This window comes from Chiloscyllium plagiosum, unplaced genomic scaffold (assembly GCF_037043375.1).
Source record: "Chiloscyllium plagiosum isolate Xiang-an unplaced genomic scaffold, Cpla_swu_hap1 HiC_scaffold_18, whole genome shotgun sequence".
Lineage (NCBI taxonomy): Eukaryota > Metazoa > Chordata > Chondrichthyes > Orectolobiformes > Hemiscylliidae > Chiloscyllium > Chiloscyllium plagiosum.
In genome coordinates this window covers 51,698,492-51,726,221 of record NW_028270156.1, presented here as the reverse complement: position 1 = coordinate 51,726,221, position 27,730 = coordinate 51,698,492, and the positions used below count along the sequence as shown (strand labels likewise).

The 27,730-nt window shown below is 48.2% G+C and overlaps 1 long non-coding RNA gene across 1 annotated transcript in view; it reads left to right on the top strand.

Moving 5' to 3' along the window:
- The window catches only part of LOC148146978 (uncharacterized), a 60,323-nt gene extending 45,739 nt beyond the window's left edge, over positions 1-14,584 (top strand). Inside the window, exon 4 of the long non-coding RNA XR_015760028.1 lies at positions 14,331-14,584. This is a non-coding gene — a long non-coding RNA (uncharacterized LOC148146978). The remainder of the gene's footprint in view (positions 1-14,330) is intronic.
- The last annotated feature ends 13,146 nt before the right edge of the window (positions 14,585-27,730 follow it).

Here is a 27,730-nt window from a genome sequence, read left to right as displayed (position 1 = left end):
ACTAGATTACATTACAGTGTGGAAACAGGCCCTTCGGCCCAACAAGTCCACACCGACCCGCCGAAGCGCAACCCACTCATTCCCCTACATTTACCCATTACCTAACACTATGGACAATTTAACATGGTCAATTCACCTGACCTGCACATCTTTTGGACTGTGGGAGGAAACCGGAGCACCCGGAGGAAACCCACGCAGGCACGGGGAGAATGTGCAAACTCCACACAGTCAGTCGCCTGAAGCGGGAATTGAACTCGTGTCTCAGGCACTGTGAGGCAGCAGTGCTAACCACTGTGCCACCGTGCCGCCCACTAATGGATAAATATGGATATGGATAAATATATAAACCCAGTACAGGGGACAGTGAGGTCTGCAGATGGTGGAGATCAGAGTTGAGAGTGTGTTGCTGGAAAAGCACAGCAGGTCAGGCAGCATCTGCGGAGCAGGAAAATCGACGTTTTGGGCCGGAGCCCTTCATCAGGGATATACTTTTTTTATATGGGAAATTTGCAGAATAACTAGTTAAAATAAGCAAATGTTCCAAAGCCAAAATATTGGGTTGCTATTCAAATAGAGTTAGTGCACTTTAAGAGTGTAATTGGAGATTTTATTTAAGCCTTATATCTCAACTTATGATTCCTGATGAAGGGCTCCAGCCCGAAACATCGATTTTCCTGTTCCACGGAAGCTGTCTGACCTGCTGTGCTTTTCCAGCAACACACTCTCAACGCTGATCTCCAGCATCTACAGACTTCATTATCTTCTAGTTAATTTCATCCTTACTGCGAAGCCTCTTCTAAGGATGGCTACCTTAAAGAAGTTCTCCTCCTCTATCTAGAAAAATCTCAGTGAGTCCCTCTCTCACTGTACTCCCCAAGTCCTCTTCTCTGCCCCAATGCTCTTCAGCCACGTCCTCAAGCAGACTTGCTACCACAGCCACATCTCCTTCCTCAGTCTCATTCCTGACGAAGGGCTCCGCCCCGAAACATCGATTTTCCTGCTCTTCGGGTGCTGCCTGACCTGCTGTGCTTTTCCAGCAATACACTCTCAACATATAAACCCAGTACATCCTTGAGAAGAGGGACTGGGCTAGTGATATTGCCGCTGGACCATTAATTCAGAGACCTGAATAATAGTATGGGGATCTAAGTTAAAGTCCTGCCATGACAGATGGTAGAATATGTATTCAATAAATATTTGGAATTCGATTCTATTGTTATCCATGAAGCCATTGTCAATTGTCAGGAAAAACCCTTCCTGCTCACTAATGTCTTTTAGGGAAGGAAACTGCCATCTTTACCCGGTCTGGCCTACATGTGACTTCAGACCAACAGCATTGTGGTTGACTCTGAACTGCCTCCGGGCAGGGATGGATAATAAATGCTGGCCTAGCCAGTGGCACCTTCATCCCACGAAAGAATAAAAAAACTTGCCGTCAATGATATCTGCTCTTCCATAGTTTCTGATTACAGTCTTCACAGATAGAATCTGCATGGCGATTGTGGTAATGATGTGAACTTCAGCTTTTTTTTTAAAGTTAGGGCTTGTATAGTCAGGAGTTATTGAGTTTTTAATAGCAACAGAAGTGATAATTAACTTTGAACAACTTCTCTATCTCTGAAATATTAGTTTTACAATATTAGCTTTCCCTTAAAAGAAAATGTATTTAAATTTCAGTAATTTTGAAAGATTTCCTCTGTTTCTCTCCTTTATAGTTTTCCCTAAAATGCACATTTATGTCTCAATCTTTATTTAATTTCATTTACAGTAATTTAAATGGAATTTATGTTTCTGTGTTTTTTGTTACTTTCTATACACATCATGGTCTGAACCATCCTTTAGCTAAATAATCCTGTTGCAGTACTTTCAGAAACCCCACGTAATGCTATGATCATCAGACAATTAAAGGTCTGGCATTGGGGCTTCCATCCCTTAAAGGTCAGCATACTCCCCTCCAAGAGTGCCTCTCCAATTGGAGGGCTGCATTGACAGGTCTGTGAAATGTTCCTGGGTAACCATATGCAAGTTGGACAGTGAAAGCTATTCCTATGCCACTCACAGCAAAATCCATGCTAGAAACCATGCCTAATTTAGGGTAGATCTTGACATTGTATCATACATATGCTAGTGAGTCAGCAGCTATTGGGATTTTACTGATTTTATATGAAATGGACAACCTTCTTGAAATTCATCTGTTCGACTCAGCTAATCTGTCAATGTCTATAATGAATGTTATGCTCCGGTCTAGAATCTTTGTGTCACTGAAAAAAGAGAAATAATGTGAAAGCTTTTTGCCTTGCAGTCATCAAAGAAAGCGATGTATTTATACTGCTTGGGAAAAGGGTGCTGATTGGTTGGCAAGTGGACTCTGTTTCATCAAGGCAATGTTCATGGAACACTGTGCCATTAGCAAAGTTGAATATATGGCTTCTTTGTGCTGTTAAACAAGCCTTTAATAAACGTAATGAATGGTAGAAGTACTAATAGAGTTTCTTGTGGAACACTCCAAGACACTCCCTTCTTATTTGAGTACACAAGGATAATCCCTGCATCCAATCTGTCTGGCCCTGTCAGATTTTCTACTTTTCTATAAGATCTCCTCTCAATCTTCTATACTCTAGCTATTTCATTCCTGTGGATGGAATCTCCTCAATGAATGGACCTGCCATCCCAGGAATCAGTCTGGTGAACATTTGCTGCACTCCCTCTCTGGCATGTATAAGACTGCATGTAAAACCCTATATTTGGTCTCATCAAGGCCCTATTCAGCTACATTATGACTTTCTTGCTCCTATATATAAACCTTTTGTAATGAAGGCCAATATACCATTTGCCTTTCTAATCGCTGACTAAGCCTCCTTTGTTTTCAGTTATTGGTGTTCAAGCACACCAGAATCTCTTTGTACGTCAACATTTGCCGATCCATCAAGAATAAAGAACAGTGCAGCACTGGAACAGACCCTTCGGCCCTCCAGATCTGCAAACTGACACATTTTGCCCTTCCGTACAAAAACTTACAGGACCTGTATTCCTCTATTCCCTTCCTATCCACGTATTCATCCAGGTGCTTCTTGAATGCTGAAATCATGTCTGCTTCCACCATCTCCTCTGAAAATGCATTCCAGGCACTCACCACCGTTTTTCTGGAAAATATGCCTTCCACATCTCTTTTAAATTTCCTTCCCTGCACCTTGAACCTGTGACCCCTAGTAATTGATCCCTCCATCCTGGGAAAAAAGCCTCATACTTGCTACTCTATCTCTGCCATTCACAATCTTATAAATTTTATTAAATCACCTCCCAACCTCCTGCATTCCAATGAAAACAAATTCACTCTATCCAACATTTCTTCATAGCAATAATACCCCATATCAGGCAACATCCTGATAAACCTTTTCTGTACCATCTCCAAAACATCCACATCCTTCTGGTAGTGTAGTGACCAGAATTGTAAGCTGTATTCCAAGTGTGGTCTAAATAAAGTTCTATAAAGCTGCAGCATAACTTATCTATTCTTATGCTCAATGCCACTTCCAATGAAGGAAAGCATGCCATAAACATTTCTTACTATCTTATCTACCTGCGCAGCCACCTTCAATGATCTGTGGACCTGCATACTCAGATTCCTCTGCATATCAATACTCCTAAGGATTCTGCCATTCACTCTATAATTTCCACCTGTACTTGATCTTGCAGAACGCATCACCTCACATTTGTCTGGATTAAATTCCATCTGCCATTTTTGTGCCCATGCTGCCGACTGATGTATATCCTGCTGGATCCTCTGATAATCCTCCTCACTGTTCACAACTCCATCAACCTTTGTATCGTCTGCAAACTTTCTAATGAGACAAGTACTTTTTCCTCCAAATCATTTAAGGAGACCACGAACAGGATAGATTCCACCCGAGGAGCAGGAAAGTTGACATTTCAGGTTGGAGCCCTTCATCGGGAATGAGGGTGGGAGCCTCAGGGGTGGAGAGATACATTGGAGGGGGGTGGGGCTAGGGAGAAGGTATCTGAGAGTGCAATAGGTGGATGGAGGTGGGGGTAAAGGTGATAGATCGGAGAGGAGGATAGAGCGGATAGGTGGGAAGGAAGGTTGGCAGTTGGGACAGATCATGAGGGCGGTGCTGAGCTGGAAGGCTGAACTGGGGTAAGGTGGGGGGAGGGGAAATGAAGAAACTGGTGAATTGATGCCCTGGGGTTGAAGGGTTCCAAGGCGGAAGATAACGCGTTCTTCCTCCAGGCATCGGGTGGTGAGAGAGTAACGATGGAGGAGGCCCAGGACCTGCATGTCCTTGGCAGAGAGGGAGGGGGAGTTGAAATGTTCAGCCACTGGGCGGTGTGGTTGGTTGGTGCGGGTGTCCCGGAGATGTTCTCTAAAGTGCTCTGCGCGAAGGCATCTAGTCTCCCCAATGTAGAGGAGACCGCATAGGGAACAATGGAAACAATAAATGACGTGTGGAAGTGCAGGTGAAACTTTGATAGATGTGGAAGGTTTCTTTGGGGCCTTGGACAAAGGTAAGGGGGGAGGTATGGGCACAAGTTTTGCAATTCCTGGAGTGGCAGGGGAAGGTGCCAGGAGGGTATGGTGCATTGTTAGGGGCGTGGACCTGACCAGGTGGTCGCGGAGGGAACGGTCTTTGCGGAAAGCGGATAGGGGTGGGGAGGGAAATATATCTCTGGTGGTGGGGTCCATTTGTAGGTGGTGGAAATGTCGGCGGATGATGTGATGTATACGGAGATTAGTGGGGTGGAAGGTGAGGGCTGGGAGGGTTCTGTCCTTGTTGCGGTTGGCTCCACACACAGATTCCCTCATTTATCCTTGAGTGGGCCAACCCTTTTCCTGGCTACCCTTTTGCTTTTTATATATGTATAAAAAGCCTTGAGATTCTCCTTAGTCATGGTTGCTAACAACTTTTCATGACCATCTTAACCCATTCAATTCCTTTTTTAAGTTCTTACCTACTTTCCTTATATACTTCAAGGGCTTCATCAGTTCGTATTCTCCCAGTCTTTACACATGCTTCCCTTTTCTTCCTGACCAAGGTCATAACATCCCTGGTCATCCAAGGTTCATGCAATTTGCCATACCTATCCTTCATTCTCACAGGAACGCGCTGCTCCTGAGCTCTTATGAACTCTGCCATTTGAAATAGATATAGATTTACGTCCGATATAGATTTACCCTCAAAAAGCTGCCTCCAATCAAAACTCTCCAATTTCTGCCTAATGTTGTTGTAGTTCACCTTCCCCCAATTTAACACCTTTACCCAAAGACTTTTATTATCCCAATCCATGAATATCTTAAAACTCACAGTATTATGGTCACTACTCCTGAATTGCTCCCCCACTGATCACAATTGAAGTAAGGCAGTGTTTGCTCACAATGAAACTTTGGGGTGACTGCGTATACATTTCCAAACCCTGTACATCATTGTGCCGCATGTGAAAGTCTGTACTGCACTTATACACAGGAAAGGTGTGAGACTAAAACATAAATCGAATGGGACTAGAGGAGAGAGAATGGATGCAGTATGCTTGGGAGTGGGGAGTTGGGGAGAGAATTGACCAGAGTGGGGGAGGAAGAGATTCCGCAGACCAATTGTCCATCCACTCACGACCCAAGTACACCTCCCCCCAGCTCTCTCCATTCTCTGAACCCACCTGCCCAAAATCCCCCAAAACCAGCACCATGTCCCATTCTCATTTCAAGCTCTCGAGAGAAAGAATGGATTGGGCTGTGGGGAATGAGGTGAGGAGTGGGGAATGAGTCTCCAAGGCGAGGAGGAGAATGGCCCCCCTCCCACATCTCCTCCTTCCCCAAAGTCTTGCTGCCCCCAACCCCTTCAATCTCTTCCCTCCTGGCAAATATTTAAAGATGAATATAGTTAAAACTAAATATTCAAAAAAAATGATATAACTGAAGTCTGAAAGTGTGTATAAACTGAAAAGTTGCAGACAATGCAAAACAAGTTAAAGTCTCGAGTCATAGAAAGCACTTGAGGATCCAACTTTTTTTCAAATTGACAGCCAGCCGTGACAAAAATGCATATGCAGATACTTCAGTAAATCTCATTCACCAGCGCATACATAAGTGTCTCCCCAGCAAAAGCTGCACATGCTCCTCAATGTCAGCAAATGCAGCCTTTAAATAATACTCTTCCATAAATAATTTCACATTTATCAATGTCATACAGCATCTGCCATGTATTTGTCTGCTAACTGAATTGATCTAAATCACACTGAAGTCCCATTCCATCCTCCTCACCATTCTCAATCCAACCTGGTCTTGTTTTGTAGGCAAATTTGGAAATAGTACTTTCAATTCCCTCATCCAAATTGGTGATATATACTGAATTGTGAATGACTGGTCCCCATACATTGATCCCTATGATATGCCTTTTGCTATTGTCTTCCATTCCAAAAATGAACCATTTATTCCTACTCTCTGTTTCCCATCTGCTAACCAATTCTCAAGACATGCTATTATTTTATGACTGAACCCTAGAGCTTTCATTCTGCAAGGTAATGTCTCATGTGAAAATCCAAATACATCACATCCACTGGTTTTCCCTCATGGATTCTGCTCGTTATATCCTCAAAAAAGGCATAAATTTGTCAAATACAACTTACTTTTTATAAAATCCATGTTGACTTCATGTAATATCATTGATATTTTTTAAGCATCCTGTTGTCACATTCTTTACAAATGTGATATTTTTACTAATACTGATATAACGGGTCTGGAGATTTATCAACTTTTAAGTTGGTTACCTTCTCAAAAATAAAGAATAATTGGCTTTATTAGGTGTAACTTGCACCGTGCAAATTTGATACATTATTATTATTTGAGAGTTTGGATTTAAAAACAAATTGTTTTAACAGGTCAGAAAATCACTTGGACAATGCACAGAATACATCATGTTGAAGAAAACACATGATTTAAGTTATGTGCCTAGCAAGACACCTGATGTCATGTTTATCATTCTGAGTTTTTTTACATGCAGAAATGCCAATGGCCAGGGACCACTAATAGTGTGAGGTCAGTTTAGGGGAAGGTGAGGACTGCAGATGCTAGAGTCAGAGTCGAAAAGTGTGGCGTTGGAAAAGCACAGCAGGTCAGGCAGCATCCGAGGAGCAGGAAAGTAGTGTTTTGGGCATAAGCCCATCATCAGGAATGTGGATGGGGAAGGGGGCTGAGAGATAAATGGAAGGTAGGTGTGGGGTTGGGGGGAAGGTAGGTGGGAAGGCGATAGGCAGATGTAGATGGGACATAATTGTGATAGGTCGATGGGGAGGGTGTAGCGGATAGGTTGGCAGGTATGATAAGTCAGGAGGGTGATGCTGAATTGGAGGGTTGAATCTGGGAGGAGGTGGGAGGAAGGGAGATTTGGAAACTGATGAAGTCAATGTTGATGCCATGTGTTGGGGCATCCTGAGGTGTAAGATGAGGCACTCCAGATGACACGTGGCTTAGATTTAGCAGTGGAAGAGGCCCAGTACTTGCATATCCTTGGGGGAGTGCTAGGGGGAGTTGAAGTGGTTGGCCAGAGTGGTGGGGTTGTTTGGTGCATGCAATGCAGAGATGTTTCCTGAAGCACTCTGCAAGTTGGTGTCCTGTCTCCCTGATGTACAGGAGACCACATCGAGAGTAATGGATGCAGTGGTTGAGGTGGGTGGATGTGCAGGAAAATCTCTGCCAGATTTGAAATAATCCTTTAGAGCCTTGGATGGAGATGAGGGGAGAGGTTTGGGCACAGGTTTTATACCTCGTGTGGCAGCAAGAGAAGGTGCCGGGTGTGGAGAGTGTGTTGGTGGGGAGTGTGGACCTAGCGAGGGGTCGCGGAGGGAATAGTCTCTGTAGAAGGCAAATATGAGTGGAGAGAGAAATATATCTTTGGTGGAGGGGTCTGACTGTTGGTGGTGGAAATGGCAGAGGATGATGCGCTGTATCCAGAGATTCATGTGGTGGAAGATGAGGACCAGAGGGGTTCTATCCTTGTTGCAGTTGGAGGACTGGAGTTTGATGGCAGAGTGGGGGTTGTGGATGAGGTACGCTGGAAAGCATTGTTGATCACGTGGGAGGGGAAACCGTGATCCTTGAAATAGGAGGACAGCTGGGATGTCCTGAAGTAGAATTGCTCCTCCTGGGAGCAGATGGGGTGAAGGCAGAGGAATTAGGAGTAAGGGATAGTGTTTTTGCAGGGCAGGGGGTTGGGAGAAGGTGCAGTCAAGGTAGCTGTGGAAGTTGGAGGGTTTGAAATAGATGTCCGTGTTGAGTCGGTCACCAGAGACAGAGATAGAGAGGTCCAGGGAGGGAAAGGAGGTGTTGAAGATGGTCCATGTGAACTTGAGGTCAGAGTGGAACGTATCGGTGAAGCTGATGAACTGTTCGTGGTAGCACAATGTGGTGCCGATGCAGTCATCAATGTAGCGGAGGAAAAGGTGGGGGCTGGTGCTGGTATAACTGCGGAAGAGGGACTGTTCCATGTGTCTTACGAAGAGGCAGGCATAGATGGAGCCCATGCAGGAGAAGAATCAGGTTTCATTTCAGATTTGTTTCATTCTCACAAAAAGGTAGTTTATTAAACGCTGAATATTACAGATGCTGGCAATCTGAAACAAGCCCAGGAAGTGCTATAGAAATACAGCATGTCTGGCAGCGTCTGGAGAGAGAATAGAGTTAATTAGATTAGATTAGATTAGATTAGATTAGATTACTTACAGTGTGTAAACAGGCCCTTCGGCCCAACAAGTCCACACCGACCCGCCGAAACGCAACCCACCCATACCCCTACATTTACCCCTTTTAGCCTAACACTACGGGCAATTTAGCATGGCCAATTCACCTAACCCACACATCTTTGTGACTGTGGGAGGAAACCGGAGCACCCGGAGGAAACCCACGCAGACACGGGGAGAATGTGCAAACTCCACACAGTCAGTCGCCTGAGTCGGGAATTGAACCCGGGTCTCTGGCGCTGTGAAGGCAGCAGTGCTAACCACTGCGCCACCGTGGATCCAGTAATACTCTTTGAGCTGAGCAAAGTTGATATGAAACATTGATATAATTATACCTTTCTCTTTATGTTTGTATGTTTCTCCAATGTTTGAAGATTTTGTAGATCTTTGTTTCCAGAATATAAATGCCCTTCCACATTGAACATAGAATAATTTAACTAGAGCCAACGCAAGAAAAAGCCAAAAATACCTTTTGAACATCATCCCTCTAGTTTCTTAACTGATATATTTTAAAATATGACTGCCTTTTGAATGTAACTACAGTTATGGACAAGGTAAAAGAAGTCAGTTCCAGTGTTAGAGTAACCTTCCTGACTGGTCTGGAAGTTCAAATCTAGTTAAGGACTAATGCCTGTCAGACTTTTGTGAAACAGCAGATGGTTAACTAAATGGAGAATGAATGTGCGTGCCAGGATCTGCCTTTTTCTAGGCTATATCTTGATCAGGCCATCCATATTGTGTCAGCCCAGGCTAGATTAGAGTGGTGCTGGGTGGATCTCTCTACTCTGGAGGCTCCCTGCCTCCAGTCCTGACGAAGCGCTTTTGCCGAAAACGTCGATTTTCCTGATCCTCGGATGCTGCCTGAGCTGCTGTGCTTTTCCAGCACCACTCTAATCTAAACTCTGTTTCCAGCATCTGCAGTTCTCACTTTTGCCTGGCTCCACAAGCTGCTTCTTTCTTTCACTTGCAGCCAGCTAGCCTCAATTTAATGCGATGGGAGTTCTCTTTTGTTCATATTTCATAAAAAGCATAGTCGTGGCAGCTCTGATCAGAATGAACAGACTTCATACTATTGCCTTTCGGGGGTGAACAAAAGAAGTACAATTCTTCATTTGGTTGTGTAAAGACATTATTCCTTGTTGACAACATTCTGAAACATGTACAAGCATCGACCATAAAGTGTAATAGGTGCAAGGGAAACTTCACCATCTGAGAGACTAGTATCAGCATCTGTATTCCAAAATTTTGATATATATTGTATAAGTTTGTAATACTTACTCATACCAACTTTGCTCAGCTCAAAGAGTATTACTTGTATTGTGTTTAAGAGTCACTTGGCCTCTGGGAGAAAGGCAAGAGGTCCTTTGAAATTACCCCTGTCCATCAAGGAGATATTAAATAGCTGATTTCTCTAAAGAGTTTTGGTAGGATGTAATTTTGTAGTGAGAGCTTCAGCTGTTAAATCTTTCTGGAGCATTATTGAATACTTATGAGATAAAGCACATTATAATACAATCATTGAAAGGGAAATGGGGACTGGTGGGTGGGGGTGGACAGATGAAGAATTGCATACATCACCCAGGATGAATATAGAACAAAAAGCCAGACAATAAGATTAATTTCTTTTGTGCACAGTTTTTTTGCGGTGCAGGCTAGATGGCCTAACTGGAAAGTGAAACAGTTTCCATTCCAAGAAGACATCACTATAAAGTACAAAATCTACTCTGTTTTTCAGTAATTTACAGACCCTATTTTTCTTTTCCTTGTCTTCATCTTGTCTGACCATATTCCTTTTCATTTTTCTCTTCATTATTACCTGTCTATTCTGATATATCTTTCCACTCAACAATATTCCTTAATTTTCTTATCAGTAATTCCTGTATTAGGTGAGTACAGAGTACCTGCCCTTGACATCAATGCCTCATTTGACTGAATATGGTACCAATAGGAATTGTGGGAAAACTCTCTGCTGATTGAAGTCATACCTGAAACAAAGAAAGAAGATTTTGGTTATTGAGGTCATCTCAGCTCCAGGACATCTCTGTTGGAGTTCTTCAGGATAGTGTCCTAGGCCCAACTATCTTTAGCTGCTGCATCAATGACCTTCCCTCCATCATAGGGTGAGAAGTGGAGATGTTCACCAATGATTGCACAATGTTCAGCACAATTCATGACTCGTCAGAAACTGAAGCAGTCTGTGTTCAAATGCAGCAAACCCTGGACAATATCTAGGCTTGTTTTGAAAACTGGAAAGTAACATTCTTGCCACACAAAAGTCAGGCAATGACTATCACCAATTAGGGACAATCTAACTTTTGGCCCTTGACATTCAATTACATTACCATCATTGAATCCCACACTATCAACATCCTAGAAGGGTTATCATTGACCAGAAACTGAACAGGAACTAGCCAAATACAGTGGCTACAAGAACAGGTAAGAGGCAAGAAATCTTGGACTGAGTAACCCATCTCCTGGCTCCCCAAAGTCTGTCCTTCAGCTACAAGGCAAAAGTCAAGAATGTGATGGAATACACTCACTTGTCTAGATGAGTGCAGCTCCAACAACACTCAAAGGAAGCTTGGCACCATCCAAGCAGGCTAAAGTCCACTTGACTGGCATAACATCCACATGCAGAAATTTACCAAAGATCATTAGACAGCAGCTTCCAAGGCCATGACCATATCCATTTAGAAAGTCAAGAGCAGGAGATACATGGAAATACCACCACCTGCAAGTTGCACACCAGGTCACTCGCCATCTTAACTTGGAAATATATCACTACTCCTTCAGTGTTTTTGCTTAACACCCTCTCTAACAGTGGGTCTACCTACAACACATGGATTTTAGTGATTCATGGTTTCCAAAAGAGGTGCAATTGAAGAAGATATTATTTTAGATTTAGGTAAGCCTTATTGAGGCCATATTTGAAAGGCAGTGTACTCAGTTAGATTCTATTGCTTAATGGTACAGGCAAAAGATTTATTGTCTGAAGAATAGGGCCAAAGGTAAGTATAGATGACAGTAATTAAATATATGATCATAGATTCATGACTACTTATGTACTAAAATATTGTCAGTGTGCATCAACTACTGTGTAACATCAGTGAAGGAACAGAGGAAGCACTGACAACAGCTCTCAGATATTCCACAACTGCACATCCATACCCATAATTGAACTTTTCGGCTGACACTTAGAAAGGTTATAATGTCACACATAAGTTTTGGAGACCATGGCAACAAATCAAAATGAGACCTAAAACTATTTGCGTCCAAGTTAATAGTATACGCGGTGAAAGCTAAGTCTCCACAATATATCCCTGGGAAACACCACTTGTCACATCACACCAGTTGGAGAACAAAACCTTCATCTCTACTCTCTGTCTCTTAATGGCCAACCAGATATTGATGCTTGACTCATGGACCTGGGATTTTGCTCCTGAGGCGGGTGAGTGGGAGTTGGGAATATTCAGGCACACCACACCATTTGGGCAAATGCGTTTCAAATGAGAGGATCTCTGTTGCCTGTCCAGGTTACAGGTGGGGGTGTGTGTGTGCTGGGATTATTGGACATTAATTTAAATGGATTTTGATTTTGTTAAAAATACAGTTAAAAAATAGTGATAAGCTTTCATTTGTCACCACAAAACAGTGCCCCTATTTTGAATAATTTAAGACTAAAGAAAAAATGAAAAAGGTATAGTTTGAAGAGAGTCTATCAGCCCTGAGCCAGCTCATCACCATTAGAGATGCTTATACCCCCGTCAACAACTCCTTTTCTTCCTGGTATGTTGATGGCATCATCAGTACTGCTTCCCTCTCTCTTCCAGAATTGAAAAAGTATTTCACTTCTAATTTCCGCTCTGCTCTGAGCTTCACCTGGTCCATCTCTGATTCCTCCCTTCCCTACCTCAACATCTCTGTTTCCATTTCTGGTGATAGGCTGGCCACCAAATCCTACTGCATATTCACCAACTCGCAGTTACCTTGACTTTATATCCTGGCACCCTGCTTCCTGAAAAACTCTATTCCATTTTCCCAGTATCTCCAATGCCGCCCCATTTACTTCCTTTTGCCTCACCATCCAAGTTGTTCTGAGCCAGCTTCCAGAATCAGGCCTCCAAAATGTCCACCTTTTTCTTCAACTGAGGATTCCCACTACAATGGTTGACAGACCTCTCAGCTGTGTCTGACCCATCTCCTGTACTTCAACTTTCACCTTTTTTTCTCCCTCCGGTAACAGTGATAGAGTCCCCCTGGTCCTCACTTACAACCCCACCAGCATCCACATCCAAAAGAGCATTATCTGCCATTGCTGCAACTTCCAGCGAGATGCCACCACTAGACACATATTCCTCTTCCTTTCCTTGTCAACCTTCTGCAGGAATAATTCCTCTGGGATACCTTAGTCCACTCCCCCTCTACTCCCAACATCTCCCAACTCCATGCTCTTTCAATTCCAATCACAGAAAGTGTAGTACGTACCCATTTACTTCCTTTTGCCTCACCATCCAAGGTCCCAGACACCTTCCAGGTCATAGAGTCATAAACAAACAATGTGGCGCTGGAAAAGCACAGCAGGTCAGGCAGTATCCGAGGAGCAGGAGAATCGACTTTTCAAGCATAAACCCTTCATCAGGAATGTGAGGACTGCAGATGCTGGATGTCAGAGTCGAAAAGTGTGGCGCTGGAAAAGCACAGCAGTCAGGCAACATCCAAGGAGCAGGAGAGTCGATGTTTCAGGCATAGGCTCTTCAGCAGGATGCTAGCAACTACTGAAAACTAAAATTAAAAGTTCTCATTCTGTGGGAGCTTTACCCCATCCGTTCAGGCTGCTTCTATTGTTCCAAATTTAAAAAGACGGTCTCACAAATTGTCTACTTTTGTGGCTTTGAGCAGAGTGCTCATTACCTCTGTCTCAACCTTTCTTCATAAAATAAAGGACAAAATACATCTCTTAAAGCCATAGTATCATCACAATTCTCTGCTCACAATGTAGCTTGAACTGACAGTAGTCTTGGGAAAATGAAAAGCAGACAGGCCACCACTTAGCAGAACACCTACATTCTGCCCGCAAAAATCACCTTGAGCATCCAATTGCCTGTCACTTCAACACGCCACCATGTTCCCAGGCCAACATCTCTGTCTCTGGCTTGCTTCAGTGCTCCAGTGAAGCTCTGCGCAGGCTGGAAAAACAGCATCTCATTTTCCTTTTGGATACTCTGCAACCTTCTGGACTCAATATTGAGTTTAATAACTTTAGGGCACCTTCTTCCGTGTACTTACCCCAATGCCCACACACTAGGCCTTGTCATTACATGGGCTGCTACCACAACCACCCCATTGTCAGCTGCTAATGTTCCTAATTAGCAATTATTGATTTCCTTAGGCTGACCATTACGCATTCCTTTTTCTGTCCAACTGTTGCTCTGTCTCCCTGGGTTTCACTTTTACCTATCATTTGCTCCTTCTTCCCTCCCCTCACCTCATTTTCAGCATACATACCAACCTTTTCCGAGCTATAATAAGTTCTAAAGAAGGATCACAGGACCTGAATTGTTAACTCTGCTTTGTCTCCGCAGATGCTGCCAGACCTGCAATTTCTGTTTTTGTTTCTGATTTCCAGCATTGCAGTTCTTTGGTTTTATTTGCACTGAGAACAGACCTTTTCAGAGCTGGTTCCACAAAGTGGAGATTGCCAAAGTGGGAATTAAATGGAGAAAGTGAGAACTGCAGATGCTGGAGATTAGAGTTGAGCGCTGGAAAGGCACAGCAGGTCAAGCTGCAGGAGGATTTGGCATTTCGGGCATAAGCCCTTCATCAGAAATTAAATGGAGTCAACTGACCCTTTGCAGAGGAATCTTGATTATCCGAACATCAATTTATCCAAAAGTTGGATTTTCCGAACAAGATCTGAAGGTCCCGTAAAACCGTTACAGCAAAGAAGTGTTACCGACAATGGTGTCGACGATCGCTTCTTTTGTTTCAATGAGGATTGTCTGCCTTAAAGAAGATGTGCAAATGTTGCATCAAAGAGATGTTAATGACACTGGTGCAATAATCTCAGTCGGTCAATCGTAGCAGTGTTAAAATAATTGTAACACATAAAAATGACTGACATGATGAAGGACTTAAATGCATGACAAAATCAATGGTGTCTTCATTCCCTCGATGACTTTATTCCAAGTACGTATCTGTTATAAGTGATCGAGTTTGTTGTATGTACGTACCATGTCTGTGAAGAGAAATCAGACAGCAGTGACATTTGGACAGAAAAGCAAGATTTTATAGCATCTGGATCGTGGTGAAAAGGCATCAAAGATTGTACAAGAGTACAACATTGGAATAGCAACAGTGTCCAACATCCGGAAAGCAAGACCAGCAGTTAATAAACTTATCAACCAAAGTGACACTTCAAATGCATTCAAAAGAAAATCCACGAAGGCAGCGAAAGATGAGCAACTCGACCAAGCTGTATTTTTGTGATTTTCACAGCAGCGTGAAAAGGGGATTCCTGTATCTGGCCCGATGAAACTAGAAAAAGCTGCCCGCTTCTATGAATGACTCCACACCGGTGAGTCTGATCACAGCATGTCATTGGGCTGGTTACAGCACTTCAAACATCGTCACGGCACTAAGCCACTCAGCATTCTTCGAGAGCAGAAGTCCGTGGATGACAGCACTGTGGGAGGATACAGACAGAAACTACAATCCATCATCCGTGAAGGAAATTATGAACCTGAGCAATTGCACAATGCTGATGAAAGTGGATTGTTTGGAGGGTGCTGCTGGACAAAACGCTGTCATCCCCTGCAGAAAAGCAGGTGTCGGGACATAAAGTGTAAAAGGATTGCATTCCGATTTTCCCTTGTGTCAATGCCATGGGCACACATAAATTACCGCTTCTGGATCAGTGGTGCTGGAAGAGCACAGCAATTCAGGCAGCATCCGAAGACAGGCAAAATCGACGTTTCGGGCAAAAGCCCTTCATCAGGAATAAAGGCAGAGAGCCTGAAGCGTGGAGAGATAAGCTAGAGGAGGGTGGGGTGGGGAGAGAGTGGCATAGAGTACAATAGGTCAGTGGGGAAGGAGATGAAGGTGATAGGTCAGGGAGGAGAGGGTGGAGTGGATAGGTGGAAAAGGAGCTGGGCAGGTCGGACAAGTCCGGACAGGTCAGGGGATCGAGTTGCTGGAGGTTAGAAGCTAGGATGAGGTGGGGGAAGGGGAAATGAGGAAACTGTTGAAATCCACATTGATGCCCTGGGGTTGAAGTGTTCCGAGGCGGAAGTTGAGGCGTTCTTCCTCCAGGCGTTTGGTGATGAGGGAGCGGCGGTGAAGGAGGCCCAGCACCTCCATATCCTCGGCAGAGTGGGAGGGGGAGTTGAAATGTTGAGCCACTGGGCGATTTGGTTGATTGGTGCGGCTGTCTCGGAGATGTTCCCTAAAGCGCTCTGCTAGGAGGCGCCCAGTCTCCCCAATGTAGAGGAGACCGCATCGGGAGCAACGGATACAATAGATGATATTAGTGGATGTGCAGGTAAAACTTTGATGGATGTGGAAAGCTCCTTTGGGGCCTTGGATAGAGGTGAGGGAGGAGGTGTGGGCGCAGGTTTTACAGTTCCTGCGGTGGCAGGGGAAAGTGCCAGGATGGGTGGGTGGGTCGTAGGGGGGCGTGGACCTGACCAGGTAGTCACGGAGGGAACGGTCTTTGCGGAAGGCGGAGAGGGGTGGGGAGGGAAATATATCCCTGGTGGTGGGGTCTGTTTGGAGGTGGCGGAAATGTCGGCGGATGATTTGGTTTATGCGAAGGTTGGTAGGGTGGAAGGTGAGCACCAGGGACGTTCTGTCCTTGTTGCGGTTGGAGGGGTTGGGTCTGAACGTTGATTTTGCCTGTCTTCGGATGCTGCCTGAATTGCTGTGCTCTTCCAGCACCACTGATAAACCCAGCTCCATAAATTACCGCTTGTCTGCATCGGGCGATATGCTAATCCACGTAGCCTCAAGAACTGCGACAAGAACTCATTTCCCGTGAAGTACAAACCACAAAATTCGGCGTGGATGACATATTGAACTTTTTCATCCTGGTTTCAGGATTGATTTGTACCTGCCATCAGATTACATTTAGCAAACACTGGACTCAAGCCCTTCTTGTTGACAATGCAGGGGTACACACTATGAAAGGCAGCCAATTACAGTCACCAGACGGAGCTGTCAAGTGCTTGTTTTTACCACCAAACACCACTTCAAAGTTACAGCCAGGGAATCATCGCAATAATGAAGAAATATTATCGCCGTAACATGTTGTGGGCCATCCTCGGTGAAGACAAAGGAGTGCAGGAAATTATGAAGGCATTCATAGCCAAGGATGCTTTGTTCATGGTTGCTGAATTTTAGGACTGCATCAAGCCATCGACAATCGCAGAGTGTTGGTACAATGGCTTGCATGTTGGTAGCCATCACAGTGAAGAGGTACAAATCAGTCCAGCTCAAAGGCTAACCGCTGACATCACCGAGAATTGCAGACAACTGGGATTAGGAGACTTTGTAGAGGCTGAGATCGATGCTTGGGTAAACTGTGACAATGACATTGGAATGGAGACACTCAGAGATAATCAGATTATCAATGTAGTCACGGAAGAACAGTGGGAAAGTACAGGTGCCTTGGATAGTAAGGAAAATCAGATACTGACACTTCCTCCAGTCCCTGTTAACAAAGCTATCAACAATTTGTGACTTTTCATGGAGTGGTATGAACCTCAAGATGAAGTCGATGCCGTTAAGTTGATGCATCTTTGTCAAATGTTATTGTTCACAATAAAAAGAGACAGTAGCACCTCAAGCAACAGCAGCTGGATATTTTCTTTGAAAAATAATAACTGACCTCCACCTCAATGAATTTTCTTTACACAAAAAATGCTTTGATTTGAAAAATATCATGAATCTTTAAGTAATATGCAGTGTTTGTACAAGTTTTAGCGATTGAATGAAATAAAAACTCTGTAAACATGCTTTTTAATGTAATTATATTCAGTATGGTGTCCTTTGTTTAAGATCAAAACAATTATCCAAAAGAAAACTACCCGCCCATTACCTTCGTATAATCGAGGTTTCTCTGTATATAGTCAGCTGCCCTCTGAGAAAAGTATATGCATGAAGCTTGAACTAACATTATTCTTGTCCCCATTAGAAATGGGAAGTGAGAGCATCTATCTCTGTCTCTTAGCTTATCATCAGTGATCTCTTTGTTTACCTATCCATTTTTTGTATCTCTGTCTGGGTACTTACTCTGTATATTCTATTCACTCCCCTCACCCTGTCATCAGAATAAATACCACCTCATCCCAACTATTTTTCATTCTGACAAAGGATCATTGGACCCAAAACATTAACTCTGTTTTTCTCGACACATGCTGCTGTGAGACCTGCTGAGTTTTTCCAGCGCTTTTTGTTTTTGTTTTAAATTTCCAGCATCTGCAGTTGTTTTAAAGAACAATTTCATTGTTGTTTTCAGCTCCTCCCATGGACTTAACCATCTCTATCTCTGATCTCCAGTTTCACAACCTTCCATTAACTGTGCTCCTTTAACACCTGCCTCTTCAGCTTTACTGATTTTAATCACTGCAACGCTGTGAGCCAGCATCTGAAGCTGTTGAATTCACTCCTTAAATCTCCCCTTTTCTTTCCTCTAAGATATTTAAAAACTTATCTCTTTCACCAAGTTTTTATGACATCTGTTCACGTGTTTTTTATGCACCTGTTGTCAAATCTATTTGATATGCATTAAGTTATGGCTTCTGAGCTGGAGCTCATCTACTCCAACTGCTTTTCTTTTCCTTTATTTTTCTCTTTCCTTGCTTTTTTTTCTGTCTTCTATTTTCCTTATGTTTTGAGCTCAGATGGCATATGCGGCGGACCCTCGCGGACCTCCAGCAAACCCAGCATGGACCTCGAGTGAGCCCTTGCTTATTCCAGGACTTGGCATCAGAATTGGCGGCTGCTACATTGGCGGAGGTGACAATGGTGAGGTAGGCCTAGTGACAAAAGATGGCGCCTGAGGATTGGTGATATTATCTTCGGTTGGGTCTGGCGTTGGCAGCGGCAAATCGGTGGTGGAAGGGCATAATGTTGACATCGAGGTGGGACCAGCAGCAAGAGACACGACTCTGTTGTTGGTGGGTCCAGTGCGGGCAAGGCAGTGGAGGAGGAATGGTGGTGTGGGTGTCATTGATGGTGATGAGCTGGCTCAAGATTGATGGACCCTTTTTAAGCTAAATCTTTCTATTTTATTCCCTTATTCTTAAGTTATTCAAAATGGTGCCAGATTATGACAACATTGGAAAAGCTTCTCACTGTATTTTACCGTTTTCCTCTCTGTAAAATGTCTGTGATAATAAATCATTCAATTCCATTATTCAAAAAAGTGCTACATTTAGGGATGGGACTTATGATTTTGGGCTACTGAAGAGGATGTTGAAGCAAGACTCAAATCTGGGAAAATGGTAAGAAGGCGGTTGAATAGTAATGAATTGTGTTTAGAATCAAAACAGGGGCTATCCAAGAGGGAAAAAGAAGGTGGCAAAATCAAAGACAGGAACTGGAAAAAGAAGGAAAGAAGTCTCTTGAGAGTGAACAAGTACAAAAAAAGACGGAAGTGTGAAATGGTTTTAATTCCCAAGTGACTTCCAAAATGTGCACCTTGATGGGCACAGGATGAATTCAAGTTACATGGACATGGAAGAGGTTAGAGATATCCTGGCTTTAAGGGTTGGACCTTTCTCCTTAATCCAATTGCTTTGTTCAAATAGTTTGTTACAATAAGTACCTTAATGCCATAATAAATTCTATGCTTTCAAATTAATTAATCATCAGTTCAGAGTTACCGAACTTTGCTGAATGGTTTATCTGCAAAATTACGAAGTGAGCTTTAAAAATTCGACTGAAGTTATTTCTTTATTCACTGAATATCCCTGTCAGCCACGGCTCAGTTGGTAGCACTGAAACATCGAAGTTGGTAAGTTGTGAGTTCCAATTATATTTCAGGACTTGAGCACAAATATAGGTGAACACTCCAGTGCAGTAGAAATAGAATATCCTTTATTGTCACATGTACTCAGCTACGGAGGTGCAGGAGTACAGTGAAAGGTGTACGATGTCACTCCATATGGCACCATCTTCAGTATAAAGTACATAGGTACTGACCTTAGATACAAAATGCAGAAATAATAGGGAAAAGAAAGGAAGAAAGTTACATTACTTATAGATGTTCATAGTATAAGTTAGAAAAATAAGGATAACATTAAAAAGATAAGTATTACAGTCCTTCGGGAGATCAGTGCAAGGGGATTCCACATGGGGTCTACTGGAACTCGTAAGCTACTGACCGCTTTCACTGGTCCCCAGTCCAAAAACTATCACATTCTGCTTGATTCTCCACCCATTGTCCATCCCCACTCCACACCAGCCTCCACCCCACTGTCCGTCCCCATTCCACACCAGCCTCCACCCCACTGTTCATCCCCGCTCCACACCAGTCTCTTTCCCAATGTCCATCCCCACTCCACACCAGCCTCCACCCCACTGTCCGTCCCCACTCCACACCAGCCTCCACCCCACTGTCCGTCCCCATTCCACACCAGCGTCCACCCCGCTGTCCGCCCCCATTTCACACCAGTTTCCATCCCACTGTCCATTCCCAATCCACACCAGACTCCATCCCACTGCCCGTCCCCACTCCACACCAGCCCCCACCCAACTGTCCGCCCCCATTACACACCAGCCTCCATCCCACTGTATGTCCCCGCTTCACACGAGCCTCCATCCCACTGTCCGTTCCCGCTCCACATCAGCCTCTAACCAACAGTCCGTCCTCGCTCCACACCACCCTCCATCCCACTGTCCGTCCCCACTCCAGACCAGCCTCCATCCCACTGTCCGTCCCCACTCCAGACCAGCCTCCATCCCATTGTCCTTCCCCATTCCACACCAGCCTCCATCCCACTGTCCGCCCTCATTCCACACCAGTCTACATCCCACTGTCTGCACCCTTTCCACACCAGTCTCCACCTCACTGTCCATTCCCGCTCTGCACCAGTCTCCATCCCACTGTCCCTCACTGCTCCACACCAGTCTCCATCCCAAAGTCCGTCCCCACTCCAGACCAGCCTCCATCCCACTGTCCGCCCCCATTTCACACCAGTCTCCATCCCACTGTCCTTCCCCACTCCACACCAGCCTCCATCCCACTGTCCTTCCCCATTCCACACCACCCTCCATCCCACTGTCCGCCCCCGCTCAACACCAGCCTCCATCCCACTGTCCACCCCCATTCCACATCAGTCTCCATCGAACTGTCCGTTCCCGCTTCGTAACAGCCTCCATCCCACTGTCCGTCCCTACTTGACAGCAGCCTCCATCCCACTGTCCATCCTCATTCCACACCAGCCTTCATCCCACTGTCCGTCTCCACTCCACACCAGCCTCCATCCCACTGTCCACCCCCATTCCACACCAGCCTCTACCCTACTGTCCCTGCCAGCTCCACACCAGCCTCCATCCCACTGTCCGTCATCGCTCCACACCAGCCTCCACCCAACTGTCTGCCCCCATCCACACCAGCCTCCATCCCACTGTCCGTCCCCACTCCACACCAGCCTCCATCCCACTGTCCATCCACTCTCCAGACCACCCTCCATCCCATTGTCCTTCCCCATTCCACACCAGCCTCCATCCCACTGTCCGCTCCCATTCCAAACCAGTCTCCATCCCACTGTCCGTCCCCGCTCCACAGCAGCCACTATCCCTCTGAACGTTCCCCCTCACCACCAGTCTGCATCCCACTGTCCATCCCCACTCCTCACCAGCCTCCATTCCACTGTCCGTCCCCATTCCACACCAGTCTCCATCCCATTGTCCGACCCCACTCCACACCAGCCACCATCCCACTGTCCATTTCCATTCCACAGCAGCCTCCATCCCACTGTCCGTCTCCACTCCACACAAGTCTCCACCACACTGTCCGTCCCCATTCCACACCAGCCTCCATCCCACTGTCCACCCCATTCCACACCAGCCTCCACCCTACTGTCCGTTCCCGCTCCACACCAGCCTCCAAACCAATGTCCCTGCCAGCTCCACACAGACTCCATACCACTGTCTGTCACCGCTCCAGACCAGTCTCCACCCAACTGTCTGCCCCCATTCCACACCAGCCTCCATCCCACTGTCCGTCCTAGCTGTACACCAGCCTACACCCCAATGTCCGTCCCCTCTCCAGACAAGCCTCCATCCCATTGTCCGCTCCCATTCCACACCAGTCTGCATCCCACTGTCCGTCCCCATTCCACACCAGCCTCCATCCCACGGTCCGCCCCCATTCCTCACCAGCCTCCATCCCACTGTCTGTCCTCGCTCCACACCAGTCTCCATCCCACTGTCCGTACCCACTCCCCACCAGTCTGCATCCCACTGTCCGTCCCCATTCCCCACCAGCCTCCATCCCACGGTCCGCCCCCATTCCTCACCAGCCTCCAACCCATTGTCCGTCCCCACTCCACACCAGCCTCCATCCCACTATCCGCCCCATTCCACACCAGCCTCCACCCTACTGTCCCTTCCCGATCCACACCAGCCTCCAAACCACTGTCCCTGCCAGCTCCACACAGACTCCAATAGCACTGTCCATCCCCGCTGCACACCAGCCTCCATCCCACTGTCCGTCCCCTCTCCAGACCAGCCTCCATCCCATTGTCCTTCCCCATTCCACACCAGCCTCCATCACACTGTCCGCCCCCATTCCACACCAGTCTCCATCCCACTGTCTGTCCCCGCTCCACAGCAGTCTCCATCCCACTGTCTGTCCCCACTCCACACCAGCCTCCATCCCACTGTCCGTCCCCGCTCCACACCAACCTCCACCCCACTGTCTGTCCTCGCTCCACACCAGTCTCCATCCCACTGTCCATCCTCGCTCCACACTAGCCTCCACCCCACTGTCCATCCCCACTCCACACCAGCCACCATCCCACTGTCCATTCCCATTCCACAGCAGCCTCCATCCCACTGTCCGTCCCCACTCCACACAAGTCTCCACCACACTGTCCGTCCCCATTCCACACCAGCCTCCATCCCACTGTCCACCCCATTCCACACCAGCCTCCACCCTCCTGTCCGTTCCCGCTCCACACCAGCCTCCAAACCACTGTCCCTGCCAGCTCCACACAGACTCCATACCACTGTCCATCACCGCTCCATACCAGCCTCCACCCAACTGTCTGCCCCCATTCCACACCAGCCTCCATCCCACTGTCCGTCCTAGCTGTACACCAGTCTCCATCCCACTGTCCGTCCCCACTCCAGAACAGCCTCCGTCTCACTGTCCGCCCCCATTTCACACCAGTCTCCATCCCACTGTCCGTCGACACTGCACACCAGTGTCCATCCCACTGTCCGTCCCCATTCCACACCAACCTCCATCCTATTGTCCTTCCCCATTCCACACCAGCCTCTAACCAACAGTCCGTCCTCACTCCACACCAGCCTCCATCCCACTGTCTGCCCCCGCTCCGCACCCGCCTCTATCCCACTGTCCGCCCCCATTCCACATCAGTCTCCATCCCACTGTCCGTTCCCGTTTCGCAGCAGCCTCCAAACCACTGTCCCTGCCACCTCCACACAGACTCCATACCACTGTCCGTCACCGCTCCACACCAACCTCCACCCAACTGTCTGCCCCCATTCCACACCAGCCTCCATCCCACTGTCCATCCCAGCTGCACACCAGCCTCCATCCCATTGTCCTTCCCCATTCCACACCATCCTCCATCCAACGATCCACTCCCATTTCACACCAGTCTCCATCCCACTGTCTGTCCCCGCTCCACAGCAGCCTCCATCCCACAGCCCGTCCCCTCTCCAGACCAGCCTACATCCCCATTGTACTTCCCCATTCCTCACCAGTCTCCATCCCAGTGTCTGCCCGCATTCCACACTAGTCTACATCCCACTGTCCGCACTCTTTCCACACCAGTCTCCATCCCACTGTCCATTCCCGCTCCACACCAGCCTCCACCCAACTGTCTGCCCCCATTCCACACCAGCCTCCATCCCACTGTCCGTCCCAGCTGCACACCAGCCTCCATCCCACTTTCCGTTCCCGCTCCAGACCAGCCTCCATCCCATTGTCCTTCCCCATTCCACACCAGCTTCCATCACACTGTCCGTCCCCACTCCACACCAGCCTCCACCCCACTGTCCGTCCCTGCACCACACCAACCTCCACCCACTGTCTGTCCTCGCTCCACACCAGTCTCCATCCCACTGTCTATCCCCACTCGATACCAGCCTCCATCCCACTGTACGTATCCAGTCCACACAAGTCTCCACCCCACTGTCAACCCCAATTCCACACCAGCCTCCACCCCACTGTCCATCCCAACTCCACACCAGCCTCCATTCCACTATCCGTCCCCATTCCACACCAGCCTCCATCCCACTCTCCATCCCCATTCCGACACCAGTCTCCATCCCACCGTTCATTCCCATTCCACACCAGCCACCATCCGCCCCGCCGTCCTCGCTCGACACATGCATCCACCCCACAGTCCCTCCCCACTCCACAGTAGCCTCCATCCCACTGTCCATCCCCATTCCACAGCTGTCTCCACCCCACTGTCCAACCCCATTCCACACCAGCCTCCACCCTACTGTCCGTTCCCCTCCACACCAGCCTCCAAATCACTGTCCCTTCCAGCTCCACACCGATTCCATACCACTGTCCGTCACCGCTGCACACCAGCCTCCATCCCACTGTCCGTCCCCTCTCCCGACCAGCCTCCATCCCATTGTCCTTCCCCATTCCACACCAGCCTCCATGCAACTCTCCGCCCCCATTCCACACCAGTCTCCATCCTACCGTCTGTCCCCGCTCCACAGCAGTCTCCATCCCAAAGTCCGTCCCCACTCCACACCAGTCTGCATCCCACTGTCCGTCCCCATTCCACACCAATCTCCATCCCACGGTCCGCTCCCATTCCACAGCAGCCTCCAACCCACTGTCCGTCCCCGCTCCACACCAGTCTCTATCCCATTGTCCGTCCCCACTCCCCACCAGACTCCACCCCACTGTCTGTCCTCGCTCCACACCAGTGTCCATCGCACTGTCCGTCCCTGCTCCACAGCAGCCACCATCCCACTGTACATTTCCACTACCTACCAGTCTGCATTCCACTGTCCGACCCCATTCCACACCAGCCTCCATCCCATGGTCTGCCCCCATTCCTCACCAGCCTCCATCCCACTGTCCGTCCCTGCTCAACACCAACCTCCATCCTATTGTCCTTCCCCATTCCACACCAGCCTCTAACCAACAGTCCGTCCTCACTCCACACCAGCCTCCATCTCACTGTCCGCCCCCGCTCCGCACCCGCCTCTATCCCACTGTCCGCCCCCATTCCACATCAGTCTCCATCCCACTGTCCGTTCCGGCTTCGCACCAGCCTCCATCCCACTGTCCGTCCCTGCTCGACACCAGCTTCCATCCCATTGTCCTTCCCCATTTCACACCAGCCTCCATCTCATTGTCCGTCACCGCTCTATACTAGCCTCCATCCCACAGTCCCTCCCTGCTCCACACCAGCCTCCATCCCACTGTCCATCCTCATTCCACACCAGTCTCCATCCCACTGTACATCCTCATTCCACACCAGTCTCCATCCCACTGTCCGTCCCCATTCCACACCAGCCTCCACCCCACTGTCCGTCCCCATTCCACACCAGCCTCCACCCTACTGTCCGTCACCGCTCCACACCAGCCTCCAAACCACTGTCCCTGCCAGCTCCACACAGACTCCATACAACTGTCCGTCACCGCTCCACACCAGCCTCCATCCCACTGTCCGTCCCCATTCCACATCAGTGTCCATCCCACTGTCCGTCCCTGCTCCACACCAACCTCCATCCTATTGTCCTTCCCGATTCCACACCAGCCTCCATCCCACTGTCCGCCCCCATTCCACATCAGCGTCCATCCCACTGTCCGTTCCCGCTTCGCACCAGCCTCCATCCCACTGTCTGTCCCTGCTCGACACCAGCCTCCATTCCAATGTCCATCCCCATTCCACACCGGTCTCCATCCCACTGTCCGTCCCCACTCGACACCAGTCACCATCCCACTGTCCATCCCCATTTCACACCAGTCTCCATATTACTGTTCGTCCCCATTCCACACCAGCCTCCATCCCGCTGGCCGTCCTCGCTCGACACCAGCCTCCATCCCACTGTCCATCGTCATTCCACACCAGTCTCCATCCCACTGTCCATCCCCACTCGACACCAGCCTCCATCCCACTGTCCAGCCCCATTCCACAGCAGCCTCCATCCCAATGTCCGTGTCCAGTCCACACAAGTCTCCACCCCACTGTCCGTCCCCATTCCACACCAGCCTCCATCCCACTGTCTGTCCTCGCTCCACACCAGCCACCATCCCATTGTCCGTCCCCACTCCACACCAGCCTCCACTCCACTATCCATCCCCACTCCACACCAGTCTCCATCCCACTGTCCGTCCCCGCTCCACACCAGCCTCTACCCCACTGTCCGCCCAAATTCCACACCAGCCTCCATCCCACTGTCTGTCCTCGCTCCACACCAGCCTCCATCCCATTGTCCATCCCCACTCCACACCAGCCTCCACTCCACTGTTTGTCCCCACTCCACACCAGTCTCCATCCCACTGCCGGCCCCGCTCCACACTAGCCTCCACCCCACTGACCATCCCCACTCCACACCAGCCTCCATCGCACTGTCCATCCCCATTCCGACACCAATCCACACCAGCCTCCACTCCACTATCCATCCCCACTCCACACCAGTCTCCATCCCACTGTCCGTCCCCGCTCCACACCAGCCTCTACCCCACTGTCCGCCCAAATTCCACACCAGCCTCCATCCCACTGTCTGTCCTCGCTCCACACCAGCCTCCATCCCATTGTCCATCCCCACTCCACACCAGCCTCCACTCCACTGTTTGTCCCCACTCCACACCAGTCTCCATCCCACTGCCGGCCCCGCTCCACACTAGCCTCCACCCCACTGACCATCCCCACTCCACACCAGCCTCCATCGCACTGTCCATCCCCATTCCGACACCAATCTCCATCCCACTGTTCATTTCCATTCCACACCAGCCACCATACCCATGGCCGTCCTCGCTCGACACCAGCTTCCAACCCACAGTCTCTCCCCACTCCACAGCAGCCTCCATCCCACTGTCCATCCCCACTCCACACCAGTCTCCATTCCACTGTCCATCCCCATTCCACACCAGTCTCCATTCCACTGTTCGTCCCCATTCCACACCAGCCTCCATCCCCCCAGCCGTCTTCGCTCGACACCAGCCTACATCCCACTGTCCATCCTCATTCCACACCAGTCTTCATCCCACTGTCTATCCCCACTCGACACCAGCCTCCATCCCACTGTCCATCCCCATTCCACAGCAGCCTCCATCCCACTGTACGTATCCAGTCCACACAAGTCTCCACCCCACTGTCCGTCCCCATTCCACACCAGCCTCTACTCTACTGTCCGTTTCCGCTCCACACCAGCCTCTATCCCACTGTCCCTGTCAGCTCCACACAGACTCAATACCACTGTCCGTCACCGTTCCACACCAGCCTCCACCCCACTGTCCATCCCCACTCCTCACCAGCCTCCATCCCATTGTCCGTCCCCACTCCACACCAGCCACCATCCCACTGTCCATTCCCATTCCACACCAGCCTCCATCCCACTGTCCACCCCATTCCACACCAGCCTCCACCCTCCTGTCCGTTCCCGCTCCACACCAGCCTCCAAACCAATGTCCCTGCCAGCTCCACACAGACTCCATACCACTGTCCATCACCGCTCCATACCAGCCTCCACCCAACTGTCTGCCCCCATCCACACCAGCCTCCATCCCACTGTCCGTCCTAGCTGTACACCA